The following is a 7,376-nucleotide window of genomic DNA, read 5'->3' on the forward strand; positions in this document are numbered from 1 at the left end:
AATACATGTAAAGTAATCCGCGTCCGCTCACCACGCTTCGGGCTCAGTGGCTCGCCACACTATATAAAAATAAACTCCACATCGACGTGGATAGTATGTGTAAGAAAAGGTCGGAGGACGCGTTCCGATGTCACTCGCAGGGCTCGCCATGCTTCAGGGTGGCGTCGATTGTGGGGGGGGGTGCCTAAAACCTCATTGTACAGATGGAGCGGCTGTGGTCTTTGCAGGGGATGGCGGAAGAATTGCCAGCCCCCATCCCCCGCCAGCCGCCATCTGATCTGCGAAAGGGGACGCGCGCGTCCCCTTCCGACGGCGCTTCCCCCGGGTCGCCACCACCTCCCCGCTCTCCCACCTAACCCTGTCCATCTCCCTGAAGTGGAGACGGACAGGGCTCCCGCCACCTGGAAACTGAGACGCACGTGCGTGTGAGACGCACGCACGTCTCAGTCAGATGGAGCGGATCGCCAGAGGAGACAATCTGGCAATTCACCAGCTAGAGGGAGGCTGGCTCCATCTGGATGTCATTATTGTATACCTAATGGCATTGTACAGGTGCGATGCAATGCGATGCGATGCGATGCCCCGAGGCTAAGAGCAGTGAATAAATTACATAGGAAAATCATATCGCATTGCATTGCAAATATTATTCCCAATTATACGAAGCGCCAATAGACAATCCATCCCTCGGTATGGACTTTATAAAAAGAGCCAATGCCCCGAAACTGTCAAATGCCAAAAATATTGATCTGGCAAGACCCATTTCAGAACTGGAAATCAGGGATCGCATTGGGAAATTAGCCGGGGCAAAATCCCCGGTCCGCATGGACTGAGCGCTGAGTATTACAAAATTCTGACACACCATTTGACACCACACCTCCAGTCCATATTTAACTCCATACTAGAGGGAAAGACACCAGATAGAGATTTTAATAAAGCAAGAATTATTATCCTGCCTAAGGTGGGTAAAGATCCCATGCAAATTTCATCATATCGCCCTAGATCTCTACTAAACCAAGATCTTAAAATATTAACAGCCATTATGGCAGAAGTTGCTGCACCCTGCTCGGTCAGGGTTTATACGTGGCAGATCGTCAGTACATAATGTACGTCAAGCAATAGCAGCCATAATTCATTCAGAATCCAACAAAGAGGGTGGCTCAGTAATGGTCAGTTGCTATGCAGACAAGCAGAGGCGTAACTAAATAGCCAGAGGCCCCATAGCAAAAGTTTGTAAGGGCCCCTATGTACCAACTAATGGTGATAAATGTATAGTGCCCATAGAACTTACAGAGCAAAAATGGGCCCCATTCAGCTCTGGGCCCCATAGCAGCTGCACCCCTTGCACCTATGGTAGTTACGCCCTTGCAGACAAGACCTTTGACCGTGTGTCATGGACAAACCTCCTCAGGGTACATGCACAATATCTGGGAAGAGGGTCCATCATGTTTTTTCGTAAGATCTGCCTCCCCTACAGCGTTTATAACAATCAATGGCATGAATACAGCAGAGTTTTCCTTGTCCCGAGGTACTAGACAAGGTTTCACATTATCTACCCCAGTTGTTCAATCTCGCGATAGACTCCCTGATAAGACATCTCTATCTAAATAGCACATGGCAGGGCATCCGATTAGGACAAGAGACATTGAAGGTATCAGCATATGCTGATGACCTTCAACTATATTTCACATACCCACAGGAAGAAATCCCAGGAATAATACAAATATTACTAGATTTCTAACAGGTGTCAGGATTTAAGATAAATAAAACAAAGACTAAGGCACTGGCATTACATGCCAAAGCAAAAGGCGGATGGGAAGATCATTTTCCATTTACATGGGCAAATTCATCCCTGACATAGGGCCTTATTCTGGTCGGTGCGTACTTTCCCGAAATCTTTCGGAGCGGGCCGCACGCCACGCTGTGCGGACATCGTCCGAAGAAACGCCCACGAGGCCTCCGCATTCGGACGGACTCACTCTTTAAGAAGAGGGCGTGTTTACGGACGACATCCAAACCTTTGCGTGTGCGGTGGACACACACAGATTCTGCACGGTCTTACAGCGCCTGCACGGTGTTACCACGTCAGAACGGACGGGAACCTGGCCGTACGCACCGATGCGGTGTATTTACGCACAAATCACCACACCCAAATCTGTAACATGACCCACTTATGCAATTAGGCAACCTCATTAAAAAGGGATTGTTTTTAATGGTCATCTATTATTTATCTAATTGATAATTAAACACTTTACTACCACTTAAGATTAACCCTTACATCATGCTAAGTTCACAACATTCTTTCTTGCCCCTTTACGCCCATGTGTTATGTATGCATATCATACATCATCAATTATTCATCACATGCAAACACACACATACACATCAACACACTATGTACATCTTTACATTATCCTTCACTTTCAACCACTTGGATGCAATAAACCCATCTATATACTGTATATACCTTTTGCACCTTACATAAATAAACAGCACTACTGTATTTATACTTATATTTATACTGTAAAATACTACAATAACACACAGACCACTTCTAACTTTTATCACAAAAATTTATTTAACATACAACAATTTATTTAACATACAACATAAACTTAAAAAAAAATCCTTCACAGCAGGAGGTCGCACAGGTCCTGCACCACAGCAGCCATGCTGACAAGGTGCTGGCACAGACAGAGGAGGGCCCCTCTCACACCCTCGCCTTGTTCCCTCTGGTCATCTGTGGGCATGTTAAAGGGGGTTCAACATTAATTATGCTATTCAGGTAGACCTTGTACAGTCAATCCTAAGTACCTACAGCATGATAAATCATACATACAAACAATGACATACTGTAGGCCATGGGTCTCCAACCTGTGGCCCTCCAGATGTTGTGAAACTGCATGTTCCAACATGCATTGCCACATTTTTTCCTATGAGAGCATGCCAAAACTGTCAGGGCATGCTGGGACATGTAGTTTTACAACATCTGGAGGGCCACAGGTTGAAGACATGTGACATAGGCAATACTGTTTCTAATGGAAAAAAAAAAAAAAAAGATGGTGCCACACACACACAGTGGGTTACACTACAGAATATGTGAGGGATAAAATTGCCAATGTATGTATCAAAATCACAACAACACTTGAGCCTCACTCACACTTCTGCCAAAACACTCACCAATCTACTAGAAAGCTACATCCACTACAACATGCCACATTTTGCCATACATATATACCTGCATGTCACTGCTTAATAGCTAAACTGCATGATAGATGGATACATACTGTAGATGGATACCACATTAAAAGGCTAGCCTAGTCCCTCTACCCCTTACTTCCTGAATCATTGTCACATTGCCAGATAGGTGAAAGTGCAGCACTAATCCGCTTCCAAATGTGGTGCCCCAGGACTTTACATAAAACCCGCGCTCTCAGAGTGCAGGACACGAGGGGTTAACATTTTCCCCCGGAGTTTCGCGCCCCAGGGATGAGTGGCAGCCTAAGCCAGGAGGAGATTGGCTGGGGGAGGCAAGGAACCAGGAGGAAGGGGAGGTTCAGGAGAGGAGAGAGGGTGTGATCCGGCGGGTGCGCGGAGGAGAGGAGACTCACGTGGGAGAGGAAGAGGGCCCTGGAACCCCACACCGCAGCAGGAGCAGAGGCCAGCCTGAGACGAAGAGGCAGACGCTGGGAGAAGCAGCCGGTGGTCGAGGAGACAGAACCAGCGGTGATCACAGAGCCGCCCACAGCGCCGCAGCACCGGGAGGAAGAGTGCGCCGCGTGATCATCCCTCACGCCCGGCGCCTGGGGTGACGCGACGTCAAGGACCCGGGAGAGGAGCCCAGCCAGCTGGCGCAGTCCAAGGGACCGGAGGAGACACGGAGTGCGGCAACGCCGCGTCTGCGGCGCCCCCACTGGTGTGTCCCCGGTCAGAAGAGAAGAGACAGCGGTGACCCACGCTTCAAGGGACCGGAGCCAGGAGAGCAGAGCGTGACGGGCGGGAGCCTGCACCAGTGACCAGTTGTAAGGTACTGTCTCCGCACGCCTCAGCCCCACACGCAGCCATTCCCCTGGCCACCAATGTACACCCCTTCAGTGCCGGAGCACGTCTGACGCCCTGGCCTCACCCGCAGCTACCCCCCTGGCACTTTAAATACCCGGCCTCAGGAGTGTAGTGCCACAGGCACCCTAAAGCAAAGGGGACCCCTATATCAGTTTTCCCCATATCAGTAACTGCTCCCAGCAGGTTGGGGCCCACAGTAGCCAGAGACACCGGTGGGTCACCACCAGGGACACCCTTGCTACCCGTACCCCAGTTGGAAAGGACTTCATATACTGGTCCCCATAGCCCACCTCAGTTTGGTGGGCGGACAGCACCACCTTGTGGCCAAATTCGGAGCATCTACCTTTGCCAGCAAGGAAATCCCTTGTCCAGGGCTTCATGCAGCCGACTGTTCGCTAATGTTCCCTTCTACCTAAAGGATTTCACCTCTGTTGTTATACCGACACTTGTGCGGACTTCACGCCTTCCCCTGTGCACAGGTAGATCGAGACTGGACTACTCTAAGGGTGACGTCACCTCAATTAATTACACGGTGCACCGGTTAACCAATTCAGTATTTCAAAAGTATCGCTGTTGTGATTTGTTTATGTACGATTTGATTTGGATATATGCAAAAGGTAGCCTTCAGTGTTGACGGTACCGTGTCGACTCGCCAACCTGATAGTAGCCTTAAAGCGGGGGTGTTTTACCCCGAGCACCGCCACGGTACCAGGAGCACCTGGAGTCTGTAGGGTCCTAGTGAGTACAGGTGTACGCTGGTTAAGTTGTCTATTTTTGATACGTATTGAAACGAACCCTTCAACTGTTATTGGGACCTATTGTTCCTGTGATAGATGCTAATTGTTAGGGACAATGTCTGTCACTATTACTACTTACTTAACGTGCCTTAATCCCCAAGTACTACTGTGCAGCAAGGGTCAGTGGGCATAAGTTGCCATTCTGTCGCAATAAATCTTGAGTTGCATCACACCCCGTTGTTCCCCTTTCATTGAGGCGTCCCTTTCCCGTCCACCGGAGAACAGCAGAGCGGGCGAACCTGAGTCGTCACTGAAGCACCAAGGTAAGGGAAAGACCGTTCCCTCCGTGTACCGGCCACCACATCAAACTTGGCGTCACGAACAGGATCCGTGTTTACAAGGAGAGTGACAACCCAGTGAAAAATGGAACAGCAACAAGGCGGAGGGGTGGCACAGCCGCCAAACCCACAGAATCAAGAACAGGACGCTCAAGACGCAGAAGATGCAACACCGGCCGCGGCCATCACCCTGCCGTACTATTTCGGAGCCCCGTGGCTCCTGACCTATAGCGGAGACGATGACCAGCTACAGAAAACCCCATTTGCGGACTTCAGGAACAACATAGAATCCACGTTCCGGATGTATAAGCCTAGCGAACGGCAGAAGGTGGAAATGCTGATGGGGCAGCTGACTGGATCGGCGCGCAGAGAAGTGGCCTCATGGTCAACGGAAGATAGAAAAAGTGCGACAGACATGCTAAAGAAAATCTTCATGACATTTGAAACGAAGACCATCCCTGAGCTGAAGATGAAATTGTATGCTCGCAAACAACGGCCAAATGAGTCCCTACGGGACTACGCACTGAGCCTACAGGAGACGTTAAAGGCTATTCAAGCAGTGGACCCAGAGGAGGTGCGAAACGCTGACGAGGCCTTAACAGTTCAATTTGTCGAAGGGGTGGCCCAAGAAAATGTTAAGGTCCAGTTACGGCTGCTGAGGTCGCAGATACCTGGCAAGACCTTCCGGGACTTCAAGACGGCTGCCCTCGCTATCATTGGTAACCCTAAAAATAGGGAAGAGGAGTATCCAGAACTGATCGGCTTCAAAGAAGGAGCAAACTCAACCGGAGACACAGCCAGTAGCACCGACAGAGCAAAACGAACCCAAGACTTGGCGGTGCAAGGTGGCCAACAGCCCGACAGAGACGCGATGCAAACGCTCCAGAAACAAATGAAGGAACTGGCCGTCGGGATGGCGGAGATGCAGAGAGAAATGCGCCGAATGGCAAGCTCACCAGCACCGAGCTATGCAGAACCAAAATGGAGAGCCGAAAGACAAAGACCGGCCCGAAGTAGGTGGGAACCGCCCCGGGAGTATGGACGGCAGCCTCCCGACCAGTTCGATGGGCAGGGACGTCCGATGTACCACCGAGGCCAGGAGGCCGGACACACAGAGAGAGATTGCAACCAGGACGAAGATTTAAACCCCAACGCCCCGAGGTCCAGGGCCGAGCCTCGGGGTGGACAGGAAGCGTAGGTCCGACTCCAGAAGATCGGCAGGCTTGCTATGGCAGACAATGCTACATACAGATGGGGCAAGCCTTATGCTTGCTGGCGAATCGCCAGCAGCATGCCGCTGGCGATCCGCCAGCAACACGGCGCGCCATCTGACTGAGACGCGCGTGCGTCCCCCACGCACGTGCGTCTCAGTATCCGGGCGGCCGGCGGGCGAGGCGGACGCAATACTGTCCGCCTCCCGCTCGAGGGGGGCTGGGGGGACCCGAGGCGGCTGTGGGGGGGGTGCGGGCGCCCGGTGTGGGCACCGGGCGCCCGTCGGAAGGGGACGGCAGCACCGTCGGAAGGGGACGCGCGCGCACCTCGTGCGCGCGCGTCCCCTTCCGACACACAGATGGCGCCGGAGCAGGGAATGGCGAATGGCGTCGCCATCGCCATCCCCTGGAAAGATGAGCCCGGCCCCATCTGTAGGTGCAAGCGAAGTATCTGCCCCATCAGATCGTGACCCTTCAGCCCGCATAAAGAACCAGGGAAGAGTGGTCTGGTTTCATGTGCAACGGGGATACGGTTTCATTAATTGTGCTGAAGCAGAAAGGGACATCTTCGTTCACTTCACAGCTATCCAGAAGAAAAATGCAAAAGATTATTATCGGAGTCTTGAAGCCGGGGAGCCGGTGGACTTCGGCATCATCAGGGGAAGAAAGGGCCTCCGGGCAGTCAACGTCACTGGCCCTGGTGGCGTGCCAGTCAGAGGCACCCGATATGCCGCAAGAAGAGAGCGCCATTGGAATTACCCAAGCCACAGAAGTCATCCACGGTACTACCCCCCGAAAGATCCGCCCCAATGGAGTGGTGTGTACCCCAAAGAAACAGAAGATGGGGTAGGCAGAAGTGACGGGAAAGCGTACGGATGTGGCCAACAGAGTTCTCAGGTTCGAGCACAGAGTGAGCCAAGGAGGAAGAAGCGGTCACACACCGAAGTGAACCCGAAGCGGGGGCTGAGCTCGCGCGCAGTCGAGTCCATGTTGATAGTGGCGGGTGGCCAGACCTCGAAGTTCAACGGCGC

This window comes from Crinia signifera, chromosome 5 (assembly GCF_055691185.1).
Source record: "Crinia signifera chromosome 5, ASM5569118v1, whole genome shotgun sequence".
Lineage (NCBI taxonomy): Eukaryota > Metazoa > Chordata > Amphibia > Anura > Myobatrachidae > Crinia > Crinia signifera.